Consider the following 15,051-nt stretch of genomic DNA (forward strand, 5'->3'; position numbering starts at 1 on the left):
TAACCCTACACCCATTAAAACCTCACCATTCTACCAACTAACCCTACACCCATTAAAACCTCACTACTATACCAACTAACCCTACACCCATTAAAACCTCACCATTCTACCAACTAACCCTACACCCATTAAAACTTCACCATTCTATCAACTAACCCTACACCCATTAACACCTCACCATTATACCAACTATCCCTACACCCATTAACACCTCACCATTATACCAACTAACCCTACACCCATTAAAACCTCCCCACCATACCAACTAACTCTACACCCATTAAAACCTCACCATTATACCAACTAACCCTACACCCATTAAAACCTCCCCACTATACCAACTAACTCTACACCCATTAAAACCTCCCCACTATACCAACTAACTCTACACCCATTAAAACCTCACCATTCTACCAACTAACCCTACACCCATTAAAACCTCACCATTATACCAACTAACCCTACACCCATTAACACCTCACCATTATACCAACTAACCCTACACCCATTAACACCTCACCATTATACCAACTAACCCTACACCCATTAAAACCTCCCCACCATACCAACTAACTCTACACCCATTAAAAAATCCCCACTATACCAACTAACTCTACACCCATTAAAACCTCCCCAATATACCAACTAACCCATTAAAACCTCACCATTATACCAACTAACCCTACACCCATTAAAACCTCCCCACTATACTAACTAACACATTAAAACCTCCCCACTATACCAACTAACCCTACACCCATTAAAACCTCCCCACTATACCAACTAACCCTACACCCATTAAAGAACCTCACTACTATACCAACTAACCCTACACCCATTAAAACCTCACTACTATACCAACTAACCCTACACCCATTAAAACCTCACTACTATACCAACTAACCCTACACCCATTAAAACCTCACTACTATACCAACTAACCCTACACCCATTAAAACCTCACTACTATACCAACTAACCCTACACCCATTAAAACCTCACTACTATACCAACTAACCCTACACCCATTAAAACCTCACTACTATACCAACTAACCTTACGCCCATTAAAACCTCACTACTATACCAACTAACCCTACACCCATTAACACCTCACCATTATACCAACTAACCCTACACCCATTAAGACCCCCACTATACCAACTAACTCTACACCCATTAAAACTTCACCATTCTACCAACTAACCTTACACCCATTAAAACCTCCCACTATACCAACTAACTCTACACCCATTAAAACCTCCCCACTATACCAACTAACTCTACACCCATTAAAACCTCACCATTCTACCAACTAACCTTACACCCATTAAAACCTCACCATTCTACCAACTAACCTTACACCCATTAAAACCTCCCCAATATACCAACTAACCCATTAAAACCTCACCATTCTACCAACTAACCCTACACCCATTAAAACCTCCCCACTATACCAACTAACTCTACACCCATTAAAACCTCACCATTCTACCAACTAACCTTACACCCATTAAAACCTCCCCAATATACCAACTAACCCATTAAAACCTCACCATTCTACCAACTAACCCTACACCCATTAAAACCTCCCCACTATACCAACTAACCCATTAAAATCTCCCACTATACCCACTAACCCTACACCCATTAAAACCTCCCCACTATACCAACTAACCCTACACCCATTAAAATCTCACCACTATACCAACTAACCCTACACCCATTAAAACCTCCCCACTATACCAACTAACCCTACACCCATTAAAACCTCCCTACCAACTAACCCTACACCCATTAAAATCTCCCCACTATACCAACTAACCCTACACCCATTAAAACCTCCCCACTATACCAACTAACCCTACACCCATTAAAACCTCACCATTATACCAACTAACCCTACACCCATTAAAACCTCCCCACTATACCAACTAACCCTACACCCATTAAAATCTCCCCACTATACCAACTAACCCTACACCCATTAAAACCTCCCCACTATACCAACTAACCCTACACCCATTAAAACCTCCCCACTATACCAACTAACCCTACACCCATTAAAACCTCCCCACTATACCAACTAACCCTACACCCATTAAAACCTCCCACTATACCAACTAACCCTACACCCATTAAAACCTCACCACTATACCAACTAACCCTACACCCCATTAAAACCTCCCCACTATACCAACTAACTCTACACCCATTAAAACCTCCCCAATATACCAACTAACCCATTAAAACCTCACCATTATACCAACTAACCCTACACCCATTAAAACCTCCCCACTATACCAACTAACCCATTAAAACCTCCCCACTATACCAACTAACCCTACACCCATTAAAATCTCCCCACTATACCAACTAACCCTACACCCATTAAAACCTCACCACTATACAACTAACCCTACACCCATTAAAACCTCCCACTATACCAACTAACCCATTAAAACCTCACCATTATACCAACTAACCCTACACCCATTAAGACCTCCCACTATAGCAACTAACCTTACACCCATTAAAACCTCACCACTATACCAACTAACCCTACACCCATTAAAACCTCACCACTATACCAACTAACCCTACACCCATTAAAACCTCACCACTATACCAACTAACCCTACACCCATTAAAACCTCACCACTATACCAACTAACCCTACACCCATTAAAACCTCACCACTATACCAACTAACCCTACACCCATTAAAACCTCACTACTATACCAACTAACCCTACACCCATTAAAACCTCACTACTATACCAACTAACCCTACACCCATTAAAACCTCACTACTATACCAACTAACCCTACACCCATTAAAACCTCACTACTATACCAACTAACCTTACGCCCATTAAAACCTCACTACTATACCAACTAACCCTACACCCATTAACACCTCACCATTATACCAACTAACCCTACACCCATTAAGACCCCCACTATACCAACTAACTCTACACCCATTAAAACTTCACCATTCTACCAACTAACCTTACACCCATTAAAACCTCCCCACTATACCAACTAACTCTACACCCATTAAAACCTCCCCACTATACCAACTAACTCTACACCCATTAAAACCTCACCATTCTACCAACTAACCTTACACCCATTAAAACCTCACCATTCTACCAACTAACCTTACACCCATTAAAACCTCCCCAATATACCAACTAACCCATTAACACCTCACCATTATACCAACTAACCCTACACCCATTAAAACCTCCCCACCATACCAACTAACTCTACACCCATTAAAACCTCCCCACTATACCAACTAACTCTACACCCATTAAAACCTCCCCAATATACCAACTAACCCATTAAAACCTCACCATTATACCAACTAACCCTACACCCATTAAAACCTCCCCACTATACTAACTAACCCATTAAAACCTCCCCACTATACCAACTAACCCTACACCCATTAAAACCTCCCCACTATACCAACTAACCCTACACCCATTAAAATCTCCCCACTATACCCACTAACCCTACACCCATTAAAACCTCCCCACTATACCAACTAACCCTACACCCATTAAAACCTCCCCACTATACCAACTAACCCTACACCCATTAAAACCTCCCCACTATACCAACTAACCCTACACCCATTAAAACCTCCCCACTATACCAACTAACCCTACACCCATTAAAACCTCCCCATTATACCAACTAACCCTACACCCATTAAAACCTCCCCACTATACCAACTAACCCTACACCCATTAAAATCTCCCCACTATACCAACTAACCCTACACCCATTAAAACCTCCCCACTATACCAACTAACCCTACACCCATTAAAACCTCCCCACTATACCAACTAACCCTACACCCATTAAAACCTCCCCACTATACCAACTAACCCTACACCCATTAAAACCTCCCCACTATACCAACTAACCCTACACCCATTAAAACCTCACTACTATACCAACTAACCCTACACCCATTAAAACCTCCCCACTATACCAACTAACCCATTAAAACCTCACCATTATACCAACTAACCCATTAAAACCTCACCATTATACCAACTAACCCTACACCCATTAAAACCTCCCCACTATACCAACTAACCCATTAAAACCTCCCCACTATACCAACTAACCCTACACCCATTAAAATCTCCCCACTATACCCACTAACCCTACACCCATTAAAACCTCACCACTATACAACTAACCCTACACCCATTAAAACCTCCCCACTATACCAACTAACCCATTAAAACCTCACCATTATACCAACTAACCCTACACCCATTAAGACCTCCCACTATAGCAACTAACCTTACACCCATTAAAACCTCACTACTATACCAACTAACCCTACACCCATTAAAACCTCACTACTATACCAACTAACCCTACACCCATTAAAACCTCACTACTATACCAACTAACCCCTACACCCATTAAAACCTCACTACTATACCAACTAACCCTACACCCATTAAAACCTCCCTACTATACCAACTAACCCTACACCCATTAAAACCTCACCACCATACCAACTAACCCTACACCCATTAAAACCACACCACTATACCAACTAACCCTACACCCATTAAAACCTCACTACTATACCAACTAACCCTACACCCATTAAAACCTCACCACTATACCAACTAACCCTACACCCATTAAAACCTCACCACTATACCAACTAACCCTACACCCATTAAAACCTCACCACTATACCAACTAACCCTACACCCATTAAAACCTCCCCATTATACCAACTAACCCTACACCCATTAAAACCTCCCCACTATACCAACTAACCCTACACCCATTAAAACCTCCCCACTATACCAACTAACCCTACACCCCATTAAAACCTCACCACTATACCAACTAACCCTACACCCATTAAAACCTCCCCACTATACCAACTAACCCTACACCCCATTAAAACCTCCACACTATACCAACTAACCCTACACCCATTAAAACCTCCACACTATACCAACTAACCCATTAAAACCTCACTACTATACCAACTAACCTTACACCCATTAAAACCTCCACACTATACCAACTAACCCTACACCCCATTAAAACCTCCACACTATACCAACTAACCCTACACCCATTAAAACCTCACCACTATACCAACTAACCCGACACCCCATTAAAACCTCCACACTATACCAACTAACCCTACACCCATTAAAACCTCCACACTATACCAACTAACCCGACACCCCATTAAAACCACCCCACTATACCAACTAACCCTACACCCCATTAAAACCTCACCACTATACCAACTAACCCTACACCCATTAAACCCCCCACTATACCAACTAACCCGACCTCATTAAAACCTCCACACTATACCAACTAACCCTACACCCATTAAAACCTCCACACTATACCAACTAACCCGACACTCATTAAAACCTCCACACTATACCAACTAACCCTACACCCATTAAAACCTCACCACTATACCAACTAACCCGACACTCATTAAAACCTCCACACTATACCAACTAACCCTACACCCATTAAAACCTCCACACTATACCAACTAACCCATTAAAACCTCTCCACTATACCAACTAACCCTACACCCATTAAAACCTCCCCACTATACCAACTAACCCTACACCCCATTAAAACCTCCACACTATACCAACTAACCCGACACTCATTAAAACCTCCCACTATACCAACTAACCCTACACCCATTAAAACCTCACCACTATACCAACTAACCCTACACCCCATTAAAACCTCACAACTATACCAACTAACCCTACACCCCATTAAAACCTCACCACTATACCAACTAACCCTACACCCATTAAAACCTCCCCACTATACCAACTAACCCTACACCCCATTAAAACCTCCACACTATACCAACTAACCCGACACCCATTAAAACCCCACACTATACCAACTAACCCATTAAAACCTCACACTATACCAACTAACCCATTAAAACCTCACCATTCTACCAACTAACCCTACACCCATTAAACCCCCCACTATACCAACTAACCCTACACCCATTAAAACCTCACTACTATACCAACTAACCCATTAAAACCTCCACACTATACCAACTAACCCTACACCCATTAAAACCTCCACACTATACCAACTAACCCGACACTCATTAAAACCTCTCCACTATACCAACTAACCCTACACCCATTAAAACCTCACTACTATACCAACTAACCCTACACCCATTAAACCCCCACTATACCAACTAACCCGACACTCATTAAAACCTCCACACTATACCAACTAACCCTACACCCATTAAAACCTCCCCACTATACCAACTAACCCTACACCCATTAAAACCTCCCCACTATACCAACTAACCCTACACCCATTAAAACCTCCCCACTATACCAACTAACCCATTAAAACCTCCCCACTATACCAACTAACCCTACACCCATTAAAACCTCCCCACTATACCAACTAACCCATTAAAACCTCCCACTATAGCAACTAACCCGACACTCATTAAAACCTCCACACTATACCAACTAACCCTACACCCCATTAAAACCTCACCACTATACCAACTAACCCTACACCCCATTAAAACCTCCCCACTATACCAACTAACCCTACACCCATTAAAACCTCACCATTATACCAACTAACCCTACACCCATTAAAACCTCCACACTATACCAACTAACCCTACACCCATTAAAACCTCACCACTATACCAACTAACCCTACACCCATTAAAACCTCCACACTATACCAACTAACCCTACACCCATTAAAACCTCCACACTATACCAACTAACCCTACACCCATTAAAACCTCCCCACTATACCAACTAACCCTACACCCATTAAAACCCCACCACTATACCAACTAACCCTACACCCCATTAAAACCTCCACACTATACCAACTAACCCTACACCCATTAAAACCTCACCACTATACCAACTAACCCTACACCCATTAAAACCTCCACACTATACCAACTAACCCGACACCCATTAAAACCCCACACTATACCAACTAACCCTACACCCCATTAAAACCTCACCACTATACCAACTAACCCATTAAAACCTCCCCATTATACCAACTAACCCTACACCCCATTAAAACCTCCCCACTATACCCACTAACCTTACACCCATTAAAACCTCACCACTATACCAACTAACCCGACACCCATTAAAACCTCCCCACTATACCACCTAACCCTACACCCCATTAAAACCTCACCACTATACCAACTAACCCTACACCCATTAAAACCTCCACACTATACCAACTAACCCTACACCCCATTAAAACCTCCCCACTATACCAACTAACCCTACACCCATTAAACCCCCCACTATACCAACTAACCCTACACCCCATTAAAAACCCCACACTATACCAACTAACCCTACACCCCATTAAAACCTCACTACTATACCAACTAACCTTACACCCATTAAAACCTCACCACTATACCCACTAACCTTACACCCATTAAAACCTCACCACTATACCAACTAACCCTACACCCATTAAAACCTCCCCACTATACCAACTAACCCTACACCCCATTAAAACCTCCCCACTATACCAACTAACCCTACACCCATTAAAACCTCACCACTATACCAACTAACCCTACACCCATTAAAACCTCCCCACTATACCAACTAACCCTACACCCCATTAAAACCTCCACACTATACCAACTAACCCTACACCCCATTAAAACCTCCCCACTATACCAACTAACCCTACACCCCATTAAAACCTCCACACTATACCAACTAACCCTACACCCATTAAAACCTCACTACCAACTAACCCATTAAAACCTCACTACTATACCAACTAACCTTACACCCATTAAAACCTCCACACTATACCAACTAACCCTACACCCCATTAAAACCTCCACACTATACCAACTAACCCTACACCCATTAAAACCTCACCACTATACCAACTAACCCTACACCCATTAAAACCTCACCATTATACCAACTAACCCTACACCCATTAAAACCTCACCATTATACCAACTAACCCTACACCCATTAAAACCTCACCATTATACCAACTAACCCTACACCCATTAAAACCTCACCATTATACCAACTAACCCTACACCCATTAAAACTTCACCATTCTATCAACTAACCCTACACCCATTAACACCTCACCATTATACCAACTAACCCTACACCCATTAACACCTCACCATTATACCAACTAACCCTACACCCATTAAAACCTCACCATTATACCAACTAACCCTACACCCATTAAAACCTCCCCACCATACCAACTAACTCTACACCCATTAAAACCTCCCCACTATACCAACTAACTCTACACCCATTAAAACCTCCCCAATATACCAACTAACTCTACACCCATTAAAACCTCACCATTCTACCAACTAACCTTACACCCATTAAAACCTCACCATTCTACCAACTAACCTTACACCCATTAAAACCTCCCCAATATACCAACTAACCCATTAAAACCTCACCATTCTACCAACTAACCCTACACCCATTAAAACCTCCCACTATACCAACTAACTCTACACCCATTAAAACCTCACCATTCTACCAACTAACCTTACACCCATTAAAACCTCACCATTCTACCAACTAACCTTACACCCATTAAAACCTCCCCAATATACCAACTAACCCATTAAAACCCCCACACTATACCAACTAACCCTACACCCATTAAAACCTCCACACTATACCAACTAACCCTACACCCATTAAAACCTCCACACTATACCAACTAACCCGACACCCATTAAAACCTCACCACTATACCAACTAACCCTACACCCCATTAAAACCCCCACACTATACCAACTAACCCTACACCCCATTAAAACCTCACCACTATTCCACTTCTTGGCCCCCATCTGATCCCACACCCGGTCACACCTTGTAACTCCTCTGCAGTAAAATCTTTTCCACCCAAGTATGTAAGTAAGTTCTGCAGCTGCCACCACGTCCATTCTCTGGGATTTATGTGCATTCCCCTTTTTCTAGTCCTCCCAAACAGATCTATCTATATGATGGGGTCATATTAGTTTTTAAATCAAACGGTGTGGATGCTACAGACAGAAGATGGCACATTGGCGGTACCAATTTTTGGGATGTCTCCTGGTCTGACGAACAGTGCTGTCGCCATGGACATTAAAACCAGTAGACAGTGATACCGCTGACGTCATCCACATATTCCTATGGAAAACCCCCGATGGCACCGGAAGTATTGAAAGCGCCATATTGTTGAATCACTGCGGTATAATTTAAGCAATAAGGCTGGAGGGGATATACACCACAGCTATATGCACCTATGACTGTAAATCATTTGGATAAATGGAATATATTATGACTACTTCAATAAAACAATTAATCATTTTCGAGTTGTCTTCCAGTTATTTTCTTAGTTACATGTTTGTTTAACTAGCAAAGGAGTTTTGAAGTTGAAGGTGCAGTATTTATTAAGTTTGGGAATGAGGAGTAAATCTAGCATAGTTCAGCTAGTTTAGCCAGGGCAAACCGGGGAAAACTGAAAACGGGCTTAGTGCGCATATGTTTTCAGGAGCTGGCGGCAAATGTTTGATAACTTTCAGAGACTAGGGCCTCACGAGTGGTGCAGCGGTTTAAGGCATCACTACAGACCCAGGTTTGATTATAGCCGGCCCTGACACGGTAGACTCCTCTTTAACACTCTGACACCAAAAAATCTCAAAGGATCATGGTGAAAGTGGCCGTAACTAGCATAGGATCATGGTAAATGTAGTCATTTTCTTCCTGCCTGAGAGATTTAACCATAGACCCCATCTACTCTAGACATCACATGAACATGATCCTTCCACCTGGAAATAAAAAGTGAATGGATAACCATCACAACCACCGATCCCAACTCAGGCTAAACTGGATTACCCCATGAGAAAAGATTGGATTACCCCATGAGAAAAGACTGGATTACCCAATGAGAAAAGATTGGATTACCCCATGAGAAAAAATTGGATTACCCCATGAGAAAAGACTGGATTACCCCATGAGAAAAGATTGGATTACCCCATGAGAAAAGACTGGATTACCCCATGAGAAAAGATTGGATTACCCCATGAGAAAAGATTGGATTACCCCATGAGAAAAGACTGGATTACCCCATGAGAAAAGATTGGATTACCCAATGAGAAAATACTGGATTACCCCATGAGAAAAGATTGGATTACCCCATGAGAAAAGATTGGATTACCCAATGAGAAAATATTGGATTACCCAATGAGACAAGATTGGATTACCCAATGAGAAAATACTGGATTACCCAATGAGAAAAGATTGGATTACCCAATGAGAAAAGATTGGATTACCCAATGAGAAAAGATTGGATTACCCAATGAGAAAAGATTGGATTACCCAATGAGAAAAGAATGGATTACCCAATGAGAAAAGAATGGATTACCCCATGAGAAAAGATTGGATTACCCCATGAGAAAAGATTGGATTACCCAATGAGAAAAGATTGGATTACCCAATGAGAAAAGATTGGATTACCCAATGAGAAAAGATTGGATTACCCCATGAGAAAAGATTGGATTACCCCATGAGAAAAGATTGGATTACTCAATGAGAAAAGACTGGATTACCCAATGAGAAAAGATTGGATTACCCAATGAGAAAAGACTGGATTACCCAATGAGAAAAGATTGGATTACCCAATGAGAAAAGATTGGATTACCCAATGAGAAAATACTGGATTACCCAATGAGAAAAGATTGGATTACCCAATGAGATTAGATGTTTAGGGTTAGATTAGATGTTTATTATTTAACCTTCTGTTCCCCATGTTTGTTTGTGAGTGATTGTTCGTTGTTATTCGGTCCGTATTTGTGGGCTCGTTATTTTGCTTTTTGTATTTGTGTATTTACTTGAGTAAAGTATGTTGGTTACTCATATCTGCTGTCCTGCGCCTGACTCTCTGCACTAACCACTCACAGGACCATTACAATCTAGCCATCGTCCTTTATAACAAAGGTGCATGTAATCCGATATCATGCTCAGTCAATTCAGACGGTTACAGTAAAGAGGATTAATAATCCTGCATCACTGTCCACCTCAAATAACACTGCCTTGTGTATAAAATCTTAAACAGTAGTGAGCAGCTACTTGACAGGGTAGATTTGTTCATTTTATGCTCTGAGACAGCCCTGGTTAGAGAGCCCTGGTTAGACAGCCCTGGTTAGACAGCCCTGGTTAGAGAGCCCTGGTTAGAGAGCCCTGGTTAGACAGCCCTGGTTAGACAGTCCTGTTTTTAGAAATGTTTCATTTAAACGTTATTTAACTAGGCAAGTCAGTTAAGAACAAATTCTTATTTAAAATGATGGCCTACCAGGGAACACTGGGTTAACTGCCTTGTTCAGGGGCAGAAAGACATATTTTTTTCCTTGTCAGCTTGGGGATCCATCCAGCAACCTTTCAGTTACTGTCAAACTAGGGATGTCAAACCAGGACTGTCTGGTTAGATAGACCTGGTTAGACTCTAGTGGTTAGACACCACAAGCACACACGGTTAACATTTGCCTTTATTTCACTCCCAGCTGGCATGGACAGGGTTCTGCCACCACTAGAGAATCCAGTCTCTTCTCACTCCCAGCTGGCATGGACAGGGTTCTGCCACCACTAGAGAATCCAGTCTCTTCTCACTCCCAGCTGGCATGGACAGGGTTCTGCCACCACTAGAGAAGCCAGTCTCTTCTCACTCCCAGCTGGCATGGACAGGGTTCTGCCACCACTAGAGAAGCCAGTCTCTTCTCACTCCCAGCTGGCATGGACAGGGTTCTGCCACCACTAGAGAAGCCAGTCTCTTCTCACTCCCAGCTGGCATGGACAGGGTTCTGCCACCACTAGAGAAGCCAGTCTCTTCTCACTCCCAGCTGGCATGGACAGGGTTCTGCCAACACTAGAGAAGCCAGTCTCTTCTCACTCCCAGCTGGCATGAACAGGGTTCTGCCACCACTAGAGAAGCCAGTCTCTTCTCACTCCCAGCTGGCATGGACAGGGTTCTGCCACCACTAGAGAAGCCAGTCTCTTCTCACTCCCAGCTGGCATGGACAGGGTTCTGCCACCACTAGAGAATCCAGTCTCTTCTCACTCCCAGCTGGCATGAACAGGGTTCTGCCACCACTAGAGAATCCAGTCTCTTCTCACTCCCAGCTGGCATGGACAGGGTTCTGCCAACACTAGAGAATCCAGTCTCTTCTCACTCCCAGCTGGCATGAACAGGGTTCTGCCACCACTAGAGAATCCAGTCTCTTCTCACTCCCAGCTGGCATGAACAGGGTTCTGCCACCACTAGAGAATCCAGTCTCTTCTCACTCCCAGCTGGCATGGACAGGGTTCTGCCACCACTAGAGAAGCCAGTCTCTTCTCACTCCCAGCTGGCATGAACAGGGTTCTGCCACCACTAGAGAATCCAGTCTCTTCTCACTCCCAGCTGGCATGAACAGGGTTCTGCCACCACTAGAGAATCCAGTCTCTTCTCACTCCCAGCTGGCATGGACAGGGTTCTGCCACCACTAGAGAATCCAGTCTCTTCTCACTCCCAGCTGGCATGGACAGGGTTCTGCCACCACTAGAGAAGCCAGTCTCTTCTCACTCCCAGCTGGCATGAACAGGGTTCTGCCACCACTAGAGAAGCCAGTCTCTTCTCACTCCCAGCTGGCATGGACAAGAGTGTGTAAAGCTGTCATCAAGACAAAGGGTGAGCATTTTGAAGATATATAATATAAAAATAGATTTTGATTTAACACTGTTTTGGTTACTACATGCTGTGTTATTTCATAGTTGTTATGTTCTCATTATTCTACAATGTAGAAAATAGTAAAATAAAATAGTGAAAAACAGCGGAATGAGTAGGTGTGTGACTGGTACTGTATGTGATGGTGTGTATAGTGGTGCATCAGAGATCTCACGAGGGGTGGAGTAAGTGATGCAGAACAGAGTTTCCTAAGTACCACATTCCAGGCCAAGAGTTTACCGTTCTGTATTTGATGGCCCCCTTTCAAGCCTATCACAAGACAAATCAACTGCTCCCTTTACGACTCTGAATGGACTGAGGCGGACAAGAGACACAGAACTGACTGTCTTTTACGACTCACTTGTTAAGGAAAGGGGGTTATTAGAGACTTTTCGGCTGCCAGAGCCAAATTTCTCTTCCCACTCTTTGTAACAAAGACAAAATGGAGCGCAGAAGGACAATTAAACACATTTTCTTGACTGTATTGGAACTGTTGGAAACGTTGATGTAACCTGAATGTACATGGTGATGCTCTTTCTATCTATTCCCATGTTATTAATTAAAACAGCAATCAGTGTTTTTCTGTAACAAAATGTATGGATCTGGTCATACTTCCATTTGTTCGCTACAGACTATGCATTTCATCATGGAGACTGTTATTCTTATTCAAAACACCTTTTAACATAATATGAACACTGATGAGCAAATATCAGGTTTTGTCCCCATATTGGCATGCCCTATGGTAAACACGAAGGCGTGACCAGGCAGTCTTCGTGACACTATCTGGCTGAGCCCTCCCACAGTATAAGTAATGAGGCTGGTCCTTTGACTCATTAGATCAGGTACCATGGTCGATGCCACGCCCATGAACAGAGTGATCCCACCTCCTTGGAAACCAAAACATCACTGCAAGAAACCTACACAACTTTAACTTGCACCATCCTACTCAAACAGAAGGATTACCTGAGAGGAAACCGCATCTCTGCTCATTCCCAATGAACTGCTACGTTTTTTTCACTCCCAAAAGGGGACCCAAACCAACAGTATATTGCACACTGCCACTTAAAAAACCTTTTCTCTAAGGACTGACGAATGGAGAACTGAACTGAGAAAGTACGACGGGCCTATGCTTGTAGCCCCAATGAGGGAGTTGCTTCTTTCAACCACTTTCCCTGTCTACCACTCCGTCATAACGAAAACTCAAATAAACCAGATTCACCTCATGGCATTCCCTTTTGTGTGACGTTGTGTCTATGTGAAACTGGTGACAGTAACTGATGATTATTGTAAGATTGTTACTCTTAATTACATAATAAATACTGTCACTGCATTGTCCACGGATAGCCTAGCCACTGGCAACTCCTGGTGGACGACCCACGACTGGTGGACGAGCCCAGAGCTCCACGACTGGTGGACGACCCGAGAGCTCCACGACCGGTGGTCGAGCCGAGAGCTCCACGACTGGTGGTCCGGTGGTCGAGCCTAGAGCTCCACGACCGGTGGTCCGGTGGTCGAGCCTAGAGCTCCACGACCGGTGGTCGAGCCGAGAGCTCCACGACCGGTGGTTGAGCCTAGAGCTCCACGACCGGTGGTCCAGTGGTCGAGCCTAGAGCTCCACGACCGGTGAACGAGCCTAGAGCTCCACGACCTGTGGTCGAGCCTAGAGCTCCACGGCCGGTGGACAAGCCTAGATACAGTTGTTTGATATGTTGCATATCAAACAACTGTATCAACCCAATTTTCCACCTGTTGGTCTTGTGATAAAACCTTGAAGTGAATCCTTTGTTGCATTGAAGTCCTTAAACGAGCAATTGGATTCTTGAAGTCTGAGATCTGAGTCTGAGTCGATGACCATTCAGAATGAGCATATAGTAAATTGACTGTTGATTAAGAATATAACGGTTAAATCTGATAGAGTTAATTCAAGGGGCCTATTTAAATCAAAAACCTTAATGGTGACATCAGAACAGCGATTACTCACCTTGAACTGGACAAAGAATTTCTCTTAAATGAGTCAGTCAAGCTGGATGTACTCCAGACACCCAAACAGGCCCTCCTTCCCGTCATGGCACTAAGACAATGAGCTGTATCCCACCATAAGCAAACAAGAAAACTTCAATGCAGGGAAGCTTAAATCCAACACCATGTTAAATGTGCAACCAGAGGGAAAAAAAACTCCGGACCACCAAGAAGCACCAGTCGTCAGATGAAGCAG

At 43.2% G+C, this 15,051-nt stretch overlaps 1 long non-coding RNA gene across 4 annotated transcripts; it reads right to left on the reverse strand.

The window, feature by feature from the left end:
- Positions 1-833: 833 nt before the first annotated feature.
- LOC127931638 (uncharacterized) lies at positions 834-7,878 on the reverse strand. Of its 4 annotated transcripts, none has more exons than XR_008142065.1 (3): positions 6,072-6,088; positions 5,029-5,066; positions 834-1,035 (listed from the first exon to the last, which is right to left on the reverse strand). It is a non-coding gene; the product is annotated as an uncharacterized LOC127931638 (long non-coding RNA). The 4 variants fall into 4 exon arrangements; XR_008142068.1 differs by lacking the exon at positions 6,072-6,088 and adding an exon at positions 7,862-7,878 and having other exon boundaries at positions 841-1,035; XR_008142067.1 differs by lacking the exon at positions 6,072-6,088 and adding an exon at positions 7,452-7,468 and having other exon boundaries at positions 841-1,035.
- Positions 7,879-15,051: the final 7,173 nt, after the last annotated feature.

The sequence above is a fragment of the Oncorhynchus keta genome, chromosome 9 (assembly GCF_023373465.1).
Source record: "Oncorhynchus keta strain PuntledgeMale-10-30-2019 chromosome 9, Oket_V2, whole genome shotgun sequence".
NCBI classification, from domain to species: domain Eukaryota; kingdom Metazoa; phylum Chordata; class Actinopteri; order Salmoniformes; family Salmonidae; genus Oncorhynchus; species Oncorhynchus keta.